Source organism: Rutidosis leptorrhynchoides, chromosome 5, assembly GCF_046630445.1.
Source record: "Rutidosis leptorrhynchoides isolate AG116_Rl617_1_P2 chromosome 5, CSIRO_AGI_Rlap_v1, whole genome shotgun sequence".
Lineage (NCBI taxonomy): Eukaryota > Viridiplantae > Streptophyta > Magnoliopsida > Asterales > Asteraceae > Rutidosis > Rutidosis leptorrhynchoides.
Genome location: NC_092337.1, coordinates 96,145,459 through 96,167,218, shown reverse-complemented (window position 1 = coordinate 96,167,218; position 21,760 = coordinate 96,145,459). Strand labels below are relative to the sequence as shown.

The following is a 21,760-nucleotide window of genomic DNA, read 5'->3' as shown; positions in this document are numbered from 1 at the left end:
GTTAACGATCTCATTTAATGTTGTTAACCCATTGTTTATTGTATCTAATGAGATGTTAAATTATTACATTATCATGATATTATGATGTATGAATATATCTTAATATGATATATTTACATTAAAATGTCGTTACAACGATAATCATTACATATATGTCTCGTATCGAAATCCTTAAGTTAGTAGTCTTGTTTTTACATATGTAGTTCATTGTTAACACACTTAATGATATACTTAATTATCATTTTATCATGTTAAACATAGTGTGTCTATATCTTAATATGATTCATATGTATTTAGTAAGACGTTGTTATAACGATAATCGTTATATATATCGTTTCGAGTTTCTTAATTCAATAATCTCATTTTTATGTATATCACTCATTGTTAATACACTTAGTAAGATACTTACTTATCATAATCTCATGTTAACTAAAAAATGAAGTGTTAACATCAGCGACAAATTACCTAAACCAAAACTTAAAAGTCTCGTAAAGCAAACTTACAATCAAAACAGGGAGTCATTTAAACCAAAATTAGTTTTAACACTAACAGCTGATAAAAGTTATGTAAAGCAAAAAAGCAATCGAACAGGGATTTACCAATCTCAAAAATCGTAACGTTCCAAAAGTGCAGTTTACAACACCAAGGGTTTTATAACGCCATTTGGGTATTTTCACTTGAGGTAGCAAAAGACGATGAACCTAATGAAAACAAATTAGACAAACATAACCAACAAAAAAACCACACCTGAAATTAGAAAAATAGGATAATATACAACGATGGATATAATAACATAACATGGAAAGTCACCAAATGATTAAACAGAAGTAGATATAGATAAGAAGCTGATAGAAAACGTTAGATAAAGCAGCTGCAACAATGCAGGAAGCAAAAGGCAATTGAAAAAAATAAAAATAAAAATAGAAACACAACCAAACAGTGATATATCTAAGTATCAAAAGACAGAAATAACCAGCAACATTACCAATACCTTCAACCTGAGGTCCAACCATTAATAAACTTAGTAAACGATAATCGTACCTGTACCTATTAAATTTAAAAAAAAAAAAAAAAAATCAAACAGTTAACGATCAGATATAAAAACAAACCTGCAGAAATGGAAGTCCCAACCAAGGACATATCTACTAATGCAAAACTCGCACACAAACGAGGAACAGATGTTCTAGCAAAATCGAAACGATGACTACGCATAGAGTCAGCACAAAATGCAGTGACACAACTACTATCCCTTACATTCGACCTCTTAAGAGACAAATTTTGTACCCCAGAACTTACCAATTCAACATCATTACTATCAGTAGCAATCAATCCAGACACATCCTTTAAAGCCTTACTAAACTATTTCTTAGTAGGCATTGCAACAAATACAAACAAAAAAAATACAGAAAAAGAATTTCATAAAAAGAGCAAGCAATCAAAAAACCACAAATTAGCTAAAAACACTTTGAAAATATAACATAATAACGTAAAAAAACATTGAAATAAAACATTGTTAGAATTCAGACAATAGAAAACCTAGAAAAATTTAAACATAAAAAAGAATACCTTGTAGCAAATGCAGAAGACAAAATCCGACGCAATAAACAAAAAACAAAACATTCAGGCTTAGGCTCGAAACAAAGAAAATGCCCAAAAGAAATCAACAAAAATTCACCTATTACGCACCTGCTAGCGCAAAACTCCCCATTAAAGAAATCACATCGCACATCACAAAAAGCAATCAGAGAGACCCTAATTTTTGTCGTTATACATCAGGGAATGAACCCTAATTTTCCCTTTTCTGAGCGGCTGTGAAAGAGTAAGAGGAAGTGTGATGGTCGATAGCAGTTAAGGAACCCTAATTGTTGTTGGTTGGACGTCAGGGATGGGATGCGTCGGTCGTGGAGAAGGCAACCCTAATTTTTTTTTAGGCGACGGTGGAATGGAAGTGTTTAATTTGGATTAATTTAGATGAAGCTGGAAGAAGAGGGGTTGTTATATCAGGGGAAGAGATTGGCGTTTGCAGTTGAGCAAACTACGTAAGTTAGGTGTGTTTTAGTGTGTAAGGGTAATAATAATTATTTAATGTAGCAGAAAAATAAAACACCTAAGTAAACTCCACTATTTGCTTCATCAACGCCAACATCTCATATTCAATCTGGTTGATTTATTGTATTCAACATTAGAGCACTAAGAATATATATAAAGAGCGTGTGCCTTAAGAACAATAAATAAAACAAGGCTAATTAATGAGACAAAATTGTTCATGATCATATAGTAACAGGCATAATGAACACTTTAAAACACTTAATGGGTGATTATTAGAAGAATGTAATGTTTTCCTTATTGTTTGGAGCAAAATGAACTTTGAATGATCAAGTCTACGCTTGAGACAATTGTATATATATAGTTAATGTATGACTTTTCCTTTCTTAAAAAAAGAATGAACTTTCAATTGGTTGTTTTTCATACCTGAAAGTATGTACATTCAGCAACCACAAAATGTACACAATACAGAGGTGTCTTCGAGCATAGACAACTGACTAGGGTCCAAAAATTTGGAAGGGCTCAAGATTTTGAATATGTAAATAATTTTTTCAATATATTTAATTAAATCAAATAAAAAATTGTCAAAGTTAAAATACTTTGTTTTTAATAGTTAAATATAATGTAAAAAACAAGGTAAGTAAATAAATAGATAAATTGGAGTATTAATATTTTATGTGTAGTAAAAAAATTTACCGTATATATGAATCCATTTTTATTTTTGTCTAGGACCGTTAAATTGTTGAGACTGCCCTTACACGATAAAAATTACATTTAATTTTAGTTAGTCAACAAAAAGAAGCCAAATTGCATGAGAGAGAAGTTTCCCGAAGATTAGTATTGAACTTCCTCGCTCTTCGAGATAAGTCCTTGCCAGAGAGCACAAAACTAGTGTGTCTTAATCCATTATGTTAATGTTAATTGCTACCTCAATTTTATTTATTCATCCTCAAATTTCTAATTACACAAGATAAGCATATAATAAATGAAACATAAAATTGGGTGATAAAAAGAGGTAGACCTTACAGGTCTAGATGGGATAGTATATGTCTGGAAGAAAACGTGAGCAAATTTTGCTGGTGTAATCTCAAGAGTTGGGGATGGTAAACTCTTTTCTCATAAGAGGTGTATGACTTAGGAGACTTTCTTGACCTAAACAATTCTACATAAATGAGGCCGATTTCTAAAAAGAAGACCCTAACCTTGCTTGTTAAATTTAGTGGGAAGTTTCGAGATAGTTTTGATGTAAAAAGGGAGTTAGAAAAAGAGATCGATAGTCTTGATGTGTGAAGAAGAAAGTTAGAATTTGAAAGATTTAAGCCAATTTTGGATAAGACTAGCACAATAGAGTGTTAATAACTAGCAAGAAGGAAGCTAAAATTTTGCAAGGAATCATATCATCCTCTTTTATCAGCTGTAAGAAGCCCTAATTTTCTTATATTTGATTTCATGTAGGGTTTTGTTAATCTATTATGAATTAGAGTGTTTATAGGTTAGTGAAAGTAAAAAAGATATATTAGTAAGAAATGAGTTTTAACTATAAATGTTGTTCAGTGAAGTTAAAAGCCACAAATTGTGTTAGTAACTACCATCATAGTAATGTTATGCCTAAATTTAAGAAAATTTGAAGATGGTTGTTTATATAATTTGTTAGTAGAAACTAGTTAAAGTCTAAACATTTTGTGTTGGAAGCTTCGACGAGCCCAACACACCCACTATTGAGGACCTAGGTTATACTCACTCACTACACCAACACTTTTACGTTGGTTAGCCTTTAATTACTTAGGCGACAGTGTCGATCATATATCATTCAGGCGGTATAACCGACCATATATCACTTAGGCGGCAGAGCCGACCATATAATAAAAATAACACAAGTGCACTAAGAATTTAAACACGAACTAAGGCTTAACCGGGAAACTTAACAAAGAACACTTTTATTAATATAAAATACAATTACAAATTACAATATTACTTACTTATAAGTTTTCTCTTCTCTAACTCACACTTTTCTTACTTCCTCACAACTCTCACTTCTCTACTTCACTCTTGCAACTTACTCACACCTTACACAAATGAACTACTCATCACCCATATTTATACTACCACATGGAACATTCTAGAAGCTAGATATTTCCATGGATAAATATCTAGATATTTTCTACACATACATATATATAGATTTTTCCTATCAAATACAAATTTTTAGATTTTTCCTACCATATTCTAAATTCTAGATATTTTCTTATACATATTAATATCTATATATTTTACATATATACATCTACTAATTCCATATTTTATAATACCAAATTTGCATTGTATTTTAACATTTTGTAGTGTCAAATTGGGTAATGATATGGCTTATTAGGGAGTTTGATAGTGAAGAAGTGTGCAATAACACTTTTTAGTTCCGAAAAATTAGTAAGTTATAAATGTGCTATGTGCATGTTTGTAGGTTGTTAGAGAAATTAGTAACTTATAAAAAAGCTATGTGTGTTTGTAGGATGTAAGAGAAGTGTGTGCTTTCTCGTGTTGTTTCTTGGGCGCATGTTGCGAGGTGAGTACATGCGTATGTAAATGGGGGTCATATGCCATTGTTTGCATTCATGCAACTGATGGCGTATGATTTTCAAGGATGAGACCCCACTTGCGGTAGAATTGGTCGAGGCTAATAGACTAGCCGAGGCTAGTGGTAGTGCATAAGTGGTTAATTGCCTTGTACAATTATCACATTGGTAGTTTGACTACAGTTCCGTTAGTTATGCGGTAGTTAGTATACCTATATGTATACATATAGATTTGTAAACCTATATATATTTACTAGATTTAAGAGCCCGTGCGTTGCACGGCAGCTCTATAAAATAGTATTCGACGACGTTAGTATTAATACTGATTAGTTGTGTGATACAATTACAGTGACGAAAGCCTTCACTATTGAAAGGACCCGTTCATATACATTATAAACGATTCACAATAGTTGATTACATTGCGAGGTATTTGACCTCTATATGATACATTTTACAAACATTGCATTCGTTTTTAAAAGACAAACTTTCTTTACATCGAAAATTGACAGGCATGCATACCATTTCATAATATCCACTATCCAACTATAAATTGATTTAATAATAATCTTTGATGAACTCAATGACTCGAATGCAACGTTCTTCGAAATATGCTATGAAAGACTCCAAGTAATATCTTTAAAATGAGCAAATGCACAGCGGAAGATTTCTTTAACACCTGAGAATAAACATGCTTTAAAGTGTCAACCAAAAGGTTGGTGAGTTCATTAGTTTATCATAATCATTTATTTCCATCATTTTAATAGACCACAAGAATTTCATTTCCAGTTCTCATAAATATACGTCCCATGCATAGAGACAAAAATAATCATTCATATGGTGAACACCTGGTAACCGACATTAACTAGATACATATAAGAATATCCCCTATCATTCCGGGATCCTCCTTCGGACATGATATAAATTTTGAAGTACTAAAGCATCCGGTACTTTGGATGGGGTTTGTTAGGCCCAATAGATCTATCTTTAGGATTCGCGTCAATTAGGGTGTCTGTTCCCTAATTCTTAGATTACCAGACTTTAATAAAAAGGGGCATATTCGACTTCGATAATTCAACCATAGAATGTAGTTTCAATTACTTGTGTCTATTTCGTCAAACATTTATAAAAGCGTATGTATTCTCAGTCCCAAAAATATAAAGGGTAAAAAGGTAAATGAAACTCACCATACTGTATTTCGTAGTAAAAATACATATAACGTCATTGAACAAGTGCAAGGTTGGCCTCGGATTCACGAACCTAAATTAATTATATATATTTATGTGTTGGTCAATATTTGTCTAACAAATTAGGTCAAGTCATAGTGTACCACAATCCTAATGCTCGAGACTAATATGCAAAAGTCAACAAAAGTAAATTTGACTCAAAATAATTTTTAAAAATCTATACATGATTAATATATAGTTTAAATATCGTCGTTTTATATTTTTAAATATTTTTAAAAGATTTATTAGAGTAAATAATATAATTTATTTATTAATAAATAAAATTTTATATTAAATTTATATAATAAAATATACTTTTATATATATTAAGTAATAAAATTTATAGGGTTCATTTAATATCATAAAGATAATATGATAGGTATTATTAAAGTAAGTTATTACACGTAGTAAAATATGTTTGTATCACATATTTATTTGATAAAATAATATCTATAATGATAGTAAGTAAAAGTTGTATTATTTTGTAATAATAATTATTATTATAAAAATATCAATATTTATAATTACTAAGATGACATTATGATAAAACGATAATTCTGATTATGATAACTTTAATATTTACAATAATTTTTAATATTATCTTTAAAATAATAATTCTATTTAAAATAATAATAATAATGATATTTTATAGTAACAATGACATTTCTATTAAAATGATAATTTTTGTTAAAATGATAGTTTTAATACTAACGATACTTTTAATAATAATAGTAATGATAAAAATAATAAGAACGATAATTTTATCTAAATCAATATCTTATAATATTTTAATTTTATCATGATACTCTTACTCATTATTTCCTAATCGTTTCGTTTAATAGCTTTTAATCGTCTTTTATATCGTGTTCATAATAATGATAATAATAGTAATCAAAATAATTAGGTGTTACAAATATTTGTTTTAATTACACTAATATTAATAATGATAGTTACTATAACATTATTAACGATAATACTAATAATTATCTTAATGATAATATAGTAATAATAATAATAACAATAACAATAACCATTTTTAAATAATGATATATATATTAATAATGATAATAATAATAATAATACTAATAATAATAATAATAATAATAATAATACTAATTATAACTTTAACGATAATAACGATAGTAATAATAAAAAAAAATTAACAATTTTTAATGATAAATTCCTTTTATTGATAAAGATAATAATAATCATAATAATAAGATAAAAATAGAACGACGATAAAAATGACGATAATAATAATCATTTTTAATAAAAATATCGAAAATTCAATTGATTATAACTTCTAATCCGTTCATCGATACCATTCGATATCTAAAGGAAAAGTTCTTAATTTTTCGCTAGCTTTCCAAGGACATGCATATCTTATACCTTATCTCAACCGCAAGTGTAACTAATTCAAGATTCAACCTAACCTGTCTAAGGGCAATATCAAAAGTACAAGCATGCATAATCCTAAATACTCGAGCACTAGTCAGGGATACACTATTAGTATGTAAAAGTTAAATTTGACGTAGATATGATTGATTCCCAGATTTCAAGGGATTTGAAGAAAATCTTCTTAATAAGATTTGACTCTCCGGTAATCAAGGGAATTAGAATCCGCTTTAAATGCGATCGTCCATTTTAATTGTTCTGTCGGAGATTTTCTTATAAATTCACCTCCTTCGTTTCCTTACAACTCACACCTTCTGTTGATGCATTTTATGCAAGTCCCTAGACATCTACCCACGTCCATTGCAGGTACAACAATTTACAGGCCACCATGACTGCTCGTTATTATCCTATCCGTGTTTGTATGTGGTTACAGGAACTGCAGGAACGAGATTTAGATGTTTGACTATGTTAGACTTAGTCAGACGTACGAGTGAAGCCTCACTAGTACGGCTGACAGGCTCATACGCACGGTTGATGCTGAGCTAAGTCACAATTACAACCTAAATGAGAAGACACGAGTGAGTGATCACCCGTACGGCTGATGAAGCCAACTCGTACGTGTGATGAATGAATCGTATGGGTGAGTCAACAGCAGGGGTATATAAAGTCTTATGTTCTTCATTTTAGGTTAAGCCTCTCATTTGTTACACACACTCAGATCTAATGAGCTCCTCCGATTCTCTCTCAGTCCAAATTACCCAGGTGGTGAATAATAGCTCTAGGTGTTGATCTAATCACACTTGATTTAGTTGTGGTTTGACTAAATTAATCAAAAAAAAAAAAAAACTTAACCTATTCACTAGAGGGTTTGATTCACTTATTCCGCCATTGTGTGAGTTAAATCTGTTGATTTCTAAGTTCCTAGTCATGTTTCATCACCTTCTATTCTTTCTCCCTCAACTCATATTTTAAAGTATTCATCAATATGCTCCATCCAGTTCTGATTCTCGATATACTTCTAACTTTCATATCGGTCATTCTTCTTTTTCATCTACCGCCGGAAGAATCTATTTACTTCTACTATACTCTTGGGTTTATAGTGTTTCTAGTTCTCCCGTGTCTTTATATTGCTATATGCATCGATATATATGGTTTATAATTTCTGGTTTGTCGTTGGGCTTTATATGTTCCCTTATATTTCAAAGTCTCTGCTTTTGTCTTCTATAATCATTATCATTCACAGTTAATGCTCTCTTTTATTTGCTGCAATTTATACCCCAATTTCTATTTCGGAGTTTTGTCCTTTTGTTTCTTCTTCTTGCGATTAAGCACCGCTTGTAATGGTCCAGAATTCACAGATATGAATTTCGGAATGAACATTATTAATGTTCTAGGAAGGAAATTGTGATGGCACGATCTTGACTTGTCACATTACTAGAATATCTTGGAAAAGGCCGAATCATCAAGAAATATTTTCTTGATATTTTAGAGGTTAAATAGAATACAAGAGTCGTATAACATGGCACATGATGATGTTATGATCTGTGAATCATAACGTTCCATTTGGAAACTCAGCATGACTTACTGTAATATAATCACATTGATCAAGTGTCATTATATTATACTAATTCATGCTTCAGTTCCCAACACTACTTCAAAATATTCCTATTTTAAACTTGAATGTTTCAGAATTTAGAAACTAAAATAGTTTCTTTTATGATGTAATACAGATAGCGCGAAGAGGTAAATGATTTCAAATAAGAAAAATTAAGAAAATATCTTCAGAAATATGGAGGATATTTATAATGAAAGATATGATGATATTTTAGAATTTCTAATATCAGAGGATGATGAAGAATATTGTCCGCAGGGGTTTAGAGTCAGGAGCAAGGTATTCGTTAATGACTTCAGCAGGTACTAAATCATTTGGATCCTTTGAAGTCAGGTTCAGTCTTTGTAATTTGTCCACAGCCTCCTTCCTACTTTGCTCAATCCGTTTTTCAGTTTCAAAACTTCTCTTTTTCTGCGCTTTGCCAGCACACTTCATCATTATCATCCAGCTTTTACCGTTTAAAATCGTTTATAGTTTTTGCTGCTTCATCAGCATTTTTTTTTTCGGAGAACCAATTCGTAGTTCGGAGTGTTTTTCAGAAACTTCACATTCAAATTAATTCCAGAAGATAGACGTTATATATACACATATAACTGTTGGCGTAGACATGCTGCGAGATTTCAAAATACTGATTGCTAATTCCCAATGATTCGTATGGCAATTCTCATTACAAAATGCGAATGAGTAAATGATGGGGTTTCAATGAATAATTATAATGACTTTTTGGAGAGGCTAAAGTCAAAAGGTAATGAAGTTGTTGGTACATCTGCTAATAATGTGGTGGAATGTAAAAGGTTCTCTGGTAACGATGGTGTATATCTCAAGGTTATAATAAGGTTAGTCTGACTGAAAAGTCGAAGTTGACTTGCTGGAGCTGTGACAAAACTGGCTACTTTGAATAGGAGTCGCAAAGTTATTTTTGCTAATAAATGCCAAAGAATCTGACGCGGATACGTTGTTTAAACTTTTACTTTGGTTTCAAGAGTTTTTCGGGTACATAACTGTGGGTAACATGTGGTTGGATCATCGTCTCGATTGCTCATCATTCGAAGTGTCTTCAGAAATTTTTGAAGGGTTTGAACACAGATTGTAATCGTTAACATACATTTGATGTTCTAACACAATTTTGAAGTCAAAATATAGCTTGTGAAAGATGTAAGGATCTAAGAGAGATGATTTTGGTCATATCTCAAGTTGAATTTTGAGATTTCAAAATCAGAATATGTAATTAAATTTTGAATGAGTATGGTTGTTTTGATTTCTATAAAAGAATGTATATTGTTGTGAAAGTAGGGAGTATAATGGATGATTTGCTGAATCAGATTCGAAGAATGTAACATATTAATTGTGAATTTATATTTCTCTCGGGTATTACCTACCCGTTAAAAAAAATTTCACAATTAATATTTTGTACAAAAGAATTTTATTACAGTCTTTATGGAAATATATATATGTATATTTTCTTCAGATGTAACATAGATTTAATGAGTTAATGTTAAATTAAACTCATTTGATTTACGGTTGAAACTAGAATTGAATAATCCCTAAAGGCTTTAAAAAGTACATAACTTTTACGCAGTATTTCTTTAATGACATTGAAATTATGAATCAATACTTCGTTATTTGTTGATGTATGATGTTCGGTTCGTGGAATTCTTGAGAATTTCGCAAAGTACGAATGATGTTATCTGAAAAGTTTCGGGTACATCGATGATGAAAGTGTAAAATCAAATATATACTTGATTTATTATGAATTGGAATTTGTTGAATTGCGATAGAGATTGTAGTTAACGCTGGTTAAGTTGCGGCCGAAGGACGTACATTATTGCATATTTGTAATATGAATTAACCGAGTAGTTAAGATTCACACACAATAGCTTAGCACGGAAAGATTTATTTCAATATATATATATATATATATATATATATATATATATATATATATATATATATATATATAATATACATATAATTTCTTCAGAGGGAATGAGTTAATTCTTCATAACTCGTTGATACAATATACACGTTATTGATTCGTAATGATGTCCACAGTGATTCTTGAACTGACGGAGTTTGTGATGTTATTTGTGTTGTTGATTCGGATGTTGACTGTACTGACGATGCTGGTAACGCTAACGGTACTGTTGATGCTGTTGGTAAAGCAAGTTTAGCTTGTTAATCACACACCATTTTTGTCAGGGTTTCTACTCTTCCTTCTATCATTTTGGTTCGCTTAACTGATTTATGGTTAGGGCTAGATTAGATAATCTCTAAGACTTTAGAGATTACATAATCGCCGCGGAATGTTTCTCCAATGAAGTTATGAATTAATACTTCGTCAGTTATTGTTGTTGGTACTCCTTGGTATCTATGGTGCGTATGACGTTGATGCTCGTGGGACAGATTGTGAAGTTGAGGTTTACGACGCGGTTGTGGTTGGAGGTGGTAATGGTACTGTTGGCGTTGATGATGGTGGTACTGGTTATGCTGCTGATGCTGCTGCTGGTGTTTGTAATCTCTGCACCATATTCTCCAAAGCCACTACCAGAGCGCGAAGCTCGTTGACTTCTTCTATTACACCGGGGTGATTGTCGGTTCGGACGAGCGGATAAATAAAATCTAAAATTTGATATAATATATAATCGTGACGAGATACTCTGGAAATGAGCGAGAAAATGGTGTTTCGGACAGGTTCGCCGGTAAGTGCTTCAGGTTCTTCGTCAAGAGGGCAATGTGGTGGATGGAAAGGATCACCTTCTTCTTGTCTCCAATGATTGAGGAGGCTACGAACCCATCCCCAATTCATCCAGAATAAGTGATGACTGATTGGTTGATCTATTCCGGTCACACTGCTTTCGGAGCTTGAATGGGATTCCATTTCGGAATCTGAGTGACTTGAACTGATGACGAATTCCATTTCGTACGATTGGATAAAGGATTTTTTTTTTTCCGATATGAAATGATTTTGGCTAACGGATGGTATTCTAATTACATAGAATATATATATATATATATATATATATATATATATATATATATATATATATATATATATATATATATATATATATATAGATCAAAAGATTTCGTAGATTACGGAGGACTTTGCGGGATATGTCAGGCAAAGTTTAAAGTAACAGATACGATAAGATATGATTTAGCAGATATGCTAAGATATGAATTTTTGTCTATACACTATTCATGCAATCAATGCAGCAAGACGTGTCTTAGACTAAAAATGATAAGCAGGTAATTTCCTGAGGATGATAAGTAGTTAATTTTCGACACAAAATGATAAGCAAAACTTTTGACATGCAGACACGGTCGAAGTCCAGACTCACTAATGCATCCTATCGACTTATCAGTTAGACACACTAATGCAGACCTGGTTCGCTAAGACCACCGCTCTAATACCAACTGAAAGGACCCGTTCATATACATTATAAACGATTCACAATAGTTGATTACATTGCGAGGTATTTGACCTCTATATGATACATTTTACAAACATTGCATTCGTTTTTAAAAGACAAACTTTCTTTACATCGAAAATTGACAGGCATGCATACCATTTCATAATATCCACTATCCAACTATAAATTGATTTAATAATAATCTTTGATGAACTCAATGACTCGAATGCAACGTTCTTCGAAATATGCTATGAAAGACTCCAAGTAATATCTTTAAAATGAGCAAATGCACAGCGGAAGATTTCTTTAACACCTGAGAATAAACATGCTTTAAAGTGTCAACCAAAAGGTTGGTGAGTTCATTAGTTTATCATAATCATTTATTTCCATCATTTTAATAGACCATAAGAATTTCATTTCCAGTTCTCATAAATATACGTCCCATGCATAGAGACAAAAATACTCATTCATATGGTGAACACCTGGTAACCGACATTAACTAGATACATATAAGAATATCCCCTATCATTCCGGGATCCTCCTTCGGACATGATATAAATTTCGAAGTACTAAAGCATCCGGTACTTTGGATGGGGTTTGTTAGGCCCAATAGATCTATCTTTAGGATTCGCGTCAATTAGGGTGTCTGTTCCCTAATTCTTAGATTACCAGACTTTAATAAAAAGGGGCATATTCGATTTCGATAATTTAACCATAGAATGTAGTTTCAATTACTTGTGTCTGTTTCGTCAAACATTTATAAAAGCGCATGTATTCTCAGTCCCAAAAATATAAAGGGTAAAAAGGTAAATGAAACTCACCATACCGTATTTCGTAGTAAAAATACATATAACGTCATTGAACAAGTGCAAGGTTGGCCTCGGATTCACGAACATAAATTAATTATATATATTTATGTGTTGGTCAATATTTGTCTAACAAATTAGGTCAAGTCATAGTGTACCACAATCCTAATGCTCGAGACTAATATGCAAAAGTCAACAAAAGTAAATTTGACTCAAAATAATTTCCAAAAATCTATACATGATTAATATATAGTTTAAATATCGTCGTTTTATATTTTTTTAATATTTTTAAAAGATTTATTAGAGTAAATAATATAATTTATTAATAAATAAAATTTTATATTAAATTTATATAATAAAATATACTTTTATATATATTAAGTAATAAAATTTATAGGGTTCATTTAATATCATAAAGATAATATGATAGGTATTATTAAAGTAAGTTATTACACGTAGTAAAATATGTTTGTATCACATATTTATTTAATAAAATAATATCTATAATGATAGTAAGTAAAAGTTGTATTATTTTGTAATAATAATTATTATTATAAAAATATCAATATTTATAATTACTAAGATGACATTATGATAAAACGATAATTCTAATTATGATAACTTTAATATTTACGATAATTTTTAATATTATATTTAAAATAATAATTCTATTTAAAATAATAATAATAATGATATTTTATAGTAACAATGACATTTCTATTAAAATGATAATTTTTGTTAAAATGATAGTTTTAATACTAACGATACTTTTAATAATAATAGTAATATAAAAATAATAAGAACGATAATTTTATCTAAATCAATATCTTATAATATTTTAATTTTATCATGATACTCTTACTCATTATTTCCTAATCGTTTCGTTTAATAGCTTTTAATCGTCTTTTATATCGTGTTCATAATAATGATAATAATAGTAATCAAAATAATTAGGTGTTACAAATATTTGTTTTAATTACACTAATATTAATAATGATAGTTACTATAACATTATTAACGATAATACTAATAATTATCTTAATGATAATATAGTAATAATAATAATAACAATAACAATAACCATTTTTAAATAATGATATATATATTAATAATGATAATAATACTAATAATAATAATAATAATAATAATAATAATAATAATAATAATAATAATAATAATAATAATAATAATAATAATAATTGGATAATAATAATAATACTAATTATAACTTTAACGATAATAACGATAGTAATAATAAAAAAAAAAATTAACAATTTTTAATGATAAATCCCTTTTATTGATAAAGATAATAATAATCATAATAATAAGATAAAACTAGAACGACGATAAAAATGACGATAATAATAATCATTTTTAATAAAAATATCGAAAATTCAATTGATTATAACTTCTAATCCGTTCATCGAAACCATTCGATATCTAAAGGAAAAGTTCTTAATTTTTCGCTAGCTTTCCAAGGACATGCATATCTTATACCTTATCTCAACCGCAAGTGTAACTAATTCAAGATTCAACCTAACCTGTCTAAGGGCAATATCAAAAGTACAAGCATGCATAATCCTAAATACTCGAGCACTAGTCAGGGATACACTATTAGTATGTAAAAGTTAAATTATGAGTACTCACGTATCAATATTGAGATTCAATATTGCAGGAAAGGTACGTAGACGCAACGGAAATGATAAACACTATATTGACCTCACGAGCATACCCATGAACCATACTCAATCACCTCCATAGCTATAACCCATAATTTCCTTAATCATATCCTACTCGAAAAACAATTTCGAAACCACTCGGACAGCACTCCGTCGTAATATTTTATGTATACTAATAATATCTTGAAATAATACGGAGTAAATATATATATGTAAATCGATTGAGAGAGTTTAGAGAAAAATATTTTCAAGTTTTTATGAAATAATGAAACCTATTGAATTCTATTTATAATAGATTTTTGAATTATTAAAGTATGAATTATTAAAGTGAATTATTAAAGTGAATTATTAAAGTATGAATTATTAAAGTGAATTATTAAAGTATGAATTATTAAAGTGAATTATTAAAGTTAAAGTAAAGTAAAAATAAAGTAAAGGTAAAGTTTAAGTATAGTAAAAGTATAAAACTATGTACGTATAATACGCGTATAAATATATATAATATTAATTTAAATCGTTATATATATTTAATAAAATAAAATATAAATATCGTTATCTTTATCGTACTAGTTAAGTAATGAGTTGTCAAAAGTGGTTCTAGATATTTATAAAAGTTATATACGTTTTAATAATAAAGTTCTTTTTAAACTGAAAACGTTTTTGTACGTTTGAAATTAAATAGATCAATTGAGTCTTTATGAGATTCAATCTTCCACTATCCTTTGTCTAGTTCTCAATGATTGACAATTTGTTCTTATTTATAAATCACTTTACCATTTTTCGAATATTGTTAAAATGGAAAGATTTCTCAAATCAACGTGGGCCTTTCAACAGAGACTTGTAATCATAATTCAATATATCTGATAATTCAATCATTTGATCTTATCTTCTAATTCCATTGATAAACATTTTGAAACAGATACAATCATATAAAGTATTTAATCTAATATTTTGTTTACGTTTCAAGTTATAATATATATTCACATATACATATATAATCATATTCGTTTAATGGTTCGTGAATCGTTGGAACTTGGTCGAGGTTGAATGAATGTATGAACATAGTTTAAAATTCTTGAAATTTAACTTAACAAATATTGCTTATCGTGTCGGAAACATATAAAGATTAAAGTTTAAATTTGGTTGGAAATTTCCGGGCTGTCACAACTATTGATAATATTTGTATTGAAAACAAATGTATTGAATATATTAGTATCATAAACACTACGAATGAATACAATTACAATGCAACAATCAATTGTTTATAGTCATTGTTACCGAATTTCATGTACTTGCTCTATCTACTATGATACAAAAAAATGAATATAGTTTAAATAAAATAATTACATGTCAATGAAATAGGAAAAAAAAAATAGTTTTGTCATCTATCTTCTGAAGCAATGTGTATAGTAATTATCCGATGATTATGAATATGCGTAGCTGTTGTTTCAGTCAATATTTAGGAACAACATTCTAAGAGCATCCACACACAAAAATGAATGAGTTTGTTGCAGATAAACACAATGAGTTTGTTGTGTTTACTTGCTACCAATAGGTTCTTAAAACAAATAATCCGTATGTTGCATGAACATGACATATACTGTTGCATAACACATCTGCATAGTAGGTAGGGATGGCAATGGTCACCCGATCAGGTGGATATCCACCCGATCCACCCCGCTTCGTGATGGATATGGATGAACCTAAATGGATATGGATACGGATATGGATGAACGTAAATGGATATGGATATGGACATGGATGAAAAGTTTCATCCATGGATATATCCATTACTACCCGAAATACATATACAAATACATAAATATAGATATATGCTTACATATTTACGATTACAAGTTCATTTACCGTTAGATTTACATTATGCTTTCAACAATATAATGAAATAACTATAACTATAATATATTACAATAAAACACGTATATCTAACAAAATAAACTTACAAATTTCATATTTAATTTTTCATAATCTATGTTTTATAGCAAATTTAACAAATTTTGTTATATCTTCGACAAAGATTACACATTTTTATGGATAAATTTTAATTATGTCATGTTATACTTATTTTTGCTGTACTACGTTTTTATTTTAATCGCATATTAGAAAATATTATAACATTTTTGTTTAAATCCATTGGATATCCATTAACCCGCTTAATCCACTGGATATGGATCTGGATGGATGACCTGAAACTAAATGGATATGGATATGGATTAACAAAAACTAAATGGATATGGATATGGATACGCCATCACCCGATCCATATCCGATCCATTGTCATCCCTAATTAGTAGGTATGAGCCCGTACGCTGCACAGAAGTTGAAAAAGTAAAATAATTGTTCTACAGTTAGACAAATGTTAATCCCCGCTAGACAAATATTAATCCAGACCACTGAGAAGCAATCTGTTTAGTTGTGATTAAGCATAGTTGTGATTAGCTTAAAAGTTGTTAAATCAAAGAGTGATAATACGTGAGAATACAATTTGTGGTCGATGGTTTTGTAATATAATACTTGGACTATTTAAATGACCCATAAATACACAAGTTTTCTGAAAAGTAAACTTAAACTTTCTAAGTATAATACTCCGTAGTAACAAATATAGAAGAGTAAAAATTTCACCAGAAACATCTTATAACAATCACATTGTATTCTTGTAACAAACCATAACCATCACATTGTATTCTTGTAACAAACCAAAAGATGCGTAATACGTAACATACAATCAAAAAGTCTCATAATTAAAGTAATAACATATAATAGAATTACCAAACTAAGTCAATGTTCTCAGTTCTTGAGGATGAACAAATTGGAATCCATAATAAAAGTTCCATACAACATTTAAACAAATACTCTATAGCTCCCAGGAATGCAATTTTGTTAATAAGAACAATTGTCAAACAAATCTAAGGACTTCTAGCACCACACACATCATATGGATTTAGGCTATTTGTTGACGACATGATAGCTGAGCTGTTCTAATCACCAAGTGTTCAGAAAACACGGCAACCCATGATGGTTTACTTTATTTGTTACTCGTACGACTCCCCAATCCTCTTCATTGTCCTAGGCATTTTGGAATTCCAACCCATTTTTAGAAGGAGAAAAGGAACTCCTTGAAGTTTAACATTCCATTTTGGCCTAATCCATTCCTTCTGCAAACACCTAATAGTCAAATTAAGCTATTTTTACATGTCGTATAGCAATAATCATTTTTCCAAGAATTAAAATAGTAATTTGTTGTATAATTTTGTGACAAAAAATAGATTACCCATTCCGATGACCGGCCCACTTAACGGGTACTGTGTCGCCCATAATGCCACGTCAAAGTCATTTCAATGAAACAAAAGAGGGGGATACAAACCGATTCTCATCGTTATGCACCCAGAGGATCGCAAGGCAGAAGTAATAACATTTATTGCACTAATCACTCATCCCTGCTAACATAGCCTCCTTGTCTTTGTCCAATTAAAAAGTTGCTTATATATTTAGCATCCCCATTCACGCATATTATCAATGTCAAGAATGTCATAAGATGAACGAAAACACATAAATTGTAAGTGGCTTAATCATATGTCAAGAAAGAGTTACAAACATATTGCGGTTAAAAGTATTTACGAAAAGACTAAGATGAAAATATGGGTGGGGTCCACATGACCGCACCCATACCATAATTAGCTGACTTAACCCAAACCTATGTTAAGCACATCCCTAACACTTATAAGATCCCATGTTCCAGCTCTACAACAAATTACTTAAGTTATCGGCTGTTTTAAAAGAATGAATAAATATGAATATTCAAAAAAAGCAATTAGATCATACGTAACCAAAAGATCGATTTGCAAAAGAAGGTACGCAACGTCAAGTTGCAGCTCCATTGGAGCATTTTAAAGATACACAAGAAGGGTGTAATTGTGCTAAATGTTCCTTCATCCTTTACTATTTGCAAGACTTGATTGCAGATACAAAAAAAAAGGTTTTAGGTAGTATGCTTTCATATAAAAGCCTTCAATAGTAATCACTCAAATTTAAATAATCATGAAAAACATGTAATCATTCAAAATTCATATCATATAATAATATAAAACATGTACCTGAACAATGAACGTATATAATTGTTTATTAGGTGTAGTGTAAGCCTTAAAATAGATTTCAAAACGATATAGCCAAACTCATACAACATAGTATGAACATTGGTTATTATAATTAAATCAAATTTAAACATTAAATCCGATTAAATTGATCAACTATTTCATACTGCCGATCAAATTTTTTGAGATAGAAAAGTCAACAACTACTAATCAGACCTCAACCATTTTAATTTGATTCTTAGATTGCTAATGTACTTTTCCTAATCCATCTCAAGCATAATCCGAAATTGTAATCTAAGACTTGGAACTTAAAACAACCCATAATAATTTAAGAAAAAATTGATCTCTAAGATGATCTATCATGTAAAAAATAGCAGACATTTTAGACAAACGATCCCTTACCGAATGAACAGAGTTAGACCTTTAGGCCAGTTTGAACCCATTACCAAAGTAAGAGTCACATTTGGTCATCGTTAAACGCATTCAACATGTAAAGAAAACAAACAGACATTCATTGACAAGTATACAATATTAGTAAAGGATTTATATCTTATAGTGCTAAAATGTATGTGCTAACTTTACATAAGTGCTAAAGAATATATGAGTTGAGGTCTTCTAATACATGTTACTCACTAATGTGTCAAAGTTATAAGCTACTAATATAAAATTTATCATTTGCGTTGATCAATTTTGAATATTCATTTGCGTTTAACCCGAAGCATATACTTCGAGTTAGATATTCACCTGAAGCATTTAAAGACAGTATGTAGACCAAGATTGCTTGAAAATATTATGATTAAAATAAAACATAACACTTTTTATTACACTCACTAAGAATTAAAGATAATTTGGTGTGTCATGGATTTTATGAGACACGTAGGTATTCACTAGATATTATGCAGCCAAACATCAGACATACACATTGTGGCATAAAATCGAACACTAAGCGTGCATAAAAATCTATCTTCAACAACTGATATGATATAATTGTAGGATTAATAGTTCGATGTGTGGTTCTCAATTACGCACAATGTTACAGTCAATTATTCCACGTAGTATAACCGGTTTGATTTTCATACCTGTGATGAATCGGAGAGGATGAATCTTCATCTCCATATGTCCAGAATTGCAATTAGCATGAATCGCATGAAGATTGTTTATAAAGAAACTTCATATTAAGTGTAAAGAGAAGAATGGATGGAATGTGGTAATCGCAGATATTCGACGAAAAATTGATACGCAGTTCCTTTAATTGCATCTTTATTGGCACAAAATATGGATTTCGAATCATCAATTTAGACTTGTGTTTGTTTTTTTTTCCAATTGAATCAATTGAGATATAGGGTTTGTATTCGATTGGTTGTAGAGATGACGAACGATGGGATTTAGGGTTTGTATCGGGTGGGTTGAAGAGACGAAGGAGGAGAAGACCGAAGTACGTTAGTTTTTTTTTTTTTTTTATAAATAGCTGTTAATTGTAATTAAAAGAGATTAACATGTCAGCAATTGAGATTAGGGACTGCTAGTGACCTGACACGTTGGATATAATTTCATGATTTATAAGATGTAATAGAATAGAAGATATACACGCGTGCACACACACAAATAAATATATATATATATATATATATATATATATATATATATATATATATATAGTCATAACCAAGAGGGAAGCATTTTTTTGGGGGAAGGGGAAGCAATTTTTTTTTCGTTTTTAAAAAAAACTTTGTTCACGAACATTAGAGATCAGATGAAAATATGAACATTTAAAAAAGACACTTTGTGATGAATGCCATTATTTTGGCGGGAAAACGCTAGAAGAAAAAAATAAAAACATTCAATGCATTGAATGTTTTGCTGCTGAGTTTATTTGCATCGTTTTGTTTTCATCTTGTGTGAAGTGTTTTTTTTTTTAATTTAGCCCGATTTAGAGTTTAGGGTTTAGGGTTTAGGGTTTTCGGGTTTACACCGTACACTCTCAACCCAAAACCCTAAACTCTAAAACGTTCGTGTTAAAATATTCAATATAAACCCTATTTTCTAAACCCTAATGTGACGCCCCGTACAAAACCATCATGTACGATTCGTCAACAACAGGATCTTTACACGGTCAAGTACTACATGCTGTTTGAAAACCAGTTTGCATTCATAAAAAGATAACGTTTACAAAAGATAACGTGACACAAAGGTCGTTACAAAGTCATTATTTGAAAATAACATAACTACGAATCCAAAAGAAAAGTTCCATGATTAAGACATCTCTAAGATTATGCAGCGGAATTCTAGCACAGCAGGTCCTTAACAGCAAGTCTAAACAGCAAGACAGCAAGTCTAAACAGCAAGACAGCAAGTCTAAACAGCGGAAGCAACAAACCTCTAAGCACCTGAGAAAACATGCTTAAAAACGTCAACAATAATGTTGGTGAGCTATAGTTTAAATTGTAACAGTAATATAAGATTGACCACGAGATTTCAATGTTTCAAAACAGTATGAAAAGTATATGTATAACCGTGGGCACATGGTAACTAGACTTAACGTAAATATAAATATCACCCTCTAAAAGTACACCTGGCGAGTGCGTATGTCCTCGAAGTATTAAACACCTGTTAAATGCTAGCGCGACTAGCCCGGGTGGGGATGTCAAACCCTATGGATCCATATCTAAGATTCGCGTCTACCGCTTCAAAAACTAATAGCTAAACGTTACCGTGCTAAGGGAAAAGTTTATGCCGTTATATAACCCACACATATGTAAAGTTTAAGTACTCGTGTCAAATAAGTAAAACATAAAAAGGCGCATGTAATCTCAGTCCCAAAAATAGTAAAAAGTAGTAAAAATGGATGCTATAACTCACAGTGAATAAGCAATACAAGTCGATACGAAAGTGTGCAAGTAGTAAGTC

General features: G+C 30.3%; 2 long non-coding RNA genes across 6 annotated transcripts in view; both read right to left on the bottom strand.

The window, feature by feature from the left end:
* Nucleotides 1–1,998, bottom strand: part of LOC139847538 (uncharacterized) — a 36,189-nt gene extending 34,191 nt beyond the window's left edge. For 2 of the 3 annotated variants that reach the window (XR_011759558.1, XR_011759557.1), the window contains exons 1-2: nt 1,687–1,998; nt 600–1,047 (exon numbers count right to left, since the gene is read on the bottom strand). This is a non-coding gene — a long non-coding RNA (uncharacterized lncRNA). The remainder of the gene's footprint in view (nt 1–599; nt 1,048–1,686) is intronic. The other variant, XR_011759559.1, reaches the window with a different exon arrangement.
* A 15,538-nt stretch (nt 1,999–17,536) lies between these two features.
* Nucleotides 17,537–20,274, bottom strand: LOC139847553 (uncharacterized). 3 transcript variants are annotated; one of them, XR_011759577.1, is made up of 3 exons: nt 19,933–20,274; nt 18,034–18,241; nt 17,537–17,927 (listed from the first exon to the last, which is right to left on the bottom strand). It is a non-coding gene; the product is annotated as an uncharacterized lncRNA (long non-coding RNA). The 3 variants fall into 3 exon arrangements; XR_011759575.1 differs by lacking the exon at nt 19,933–20,274 and having other exon boundaries at nt 18,034–18,651; XR_011759576.1 differs by lacking the exon at nt 19,933–20,274 and having other exon boundaries at nt 17,537–17,917; nt 18,034–18,651.
* Nucleotides 20,275–21,760: the final 1,486 nt, after the last annotated feature.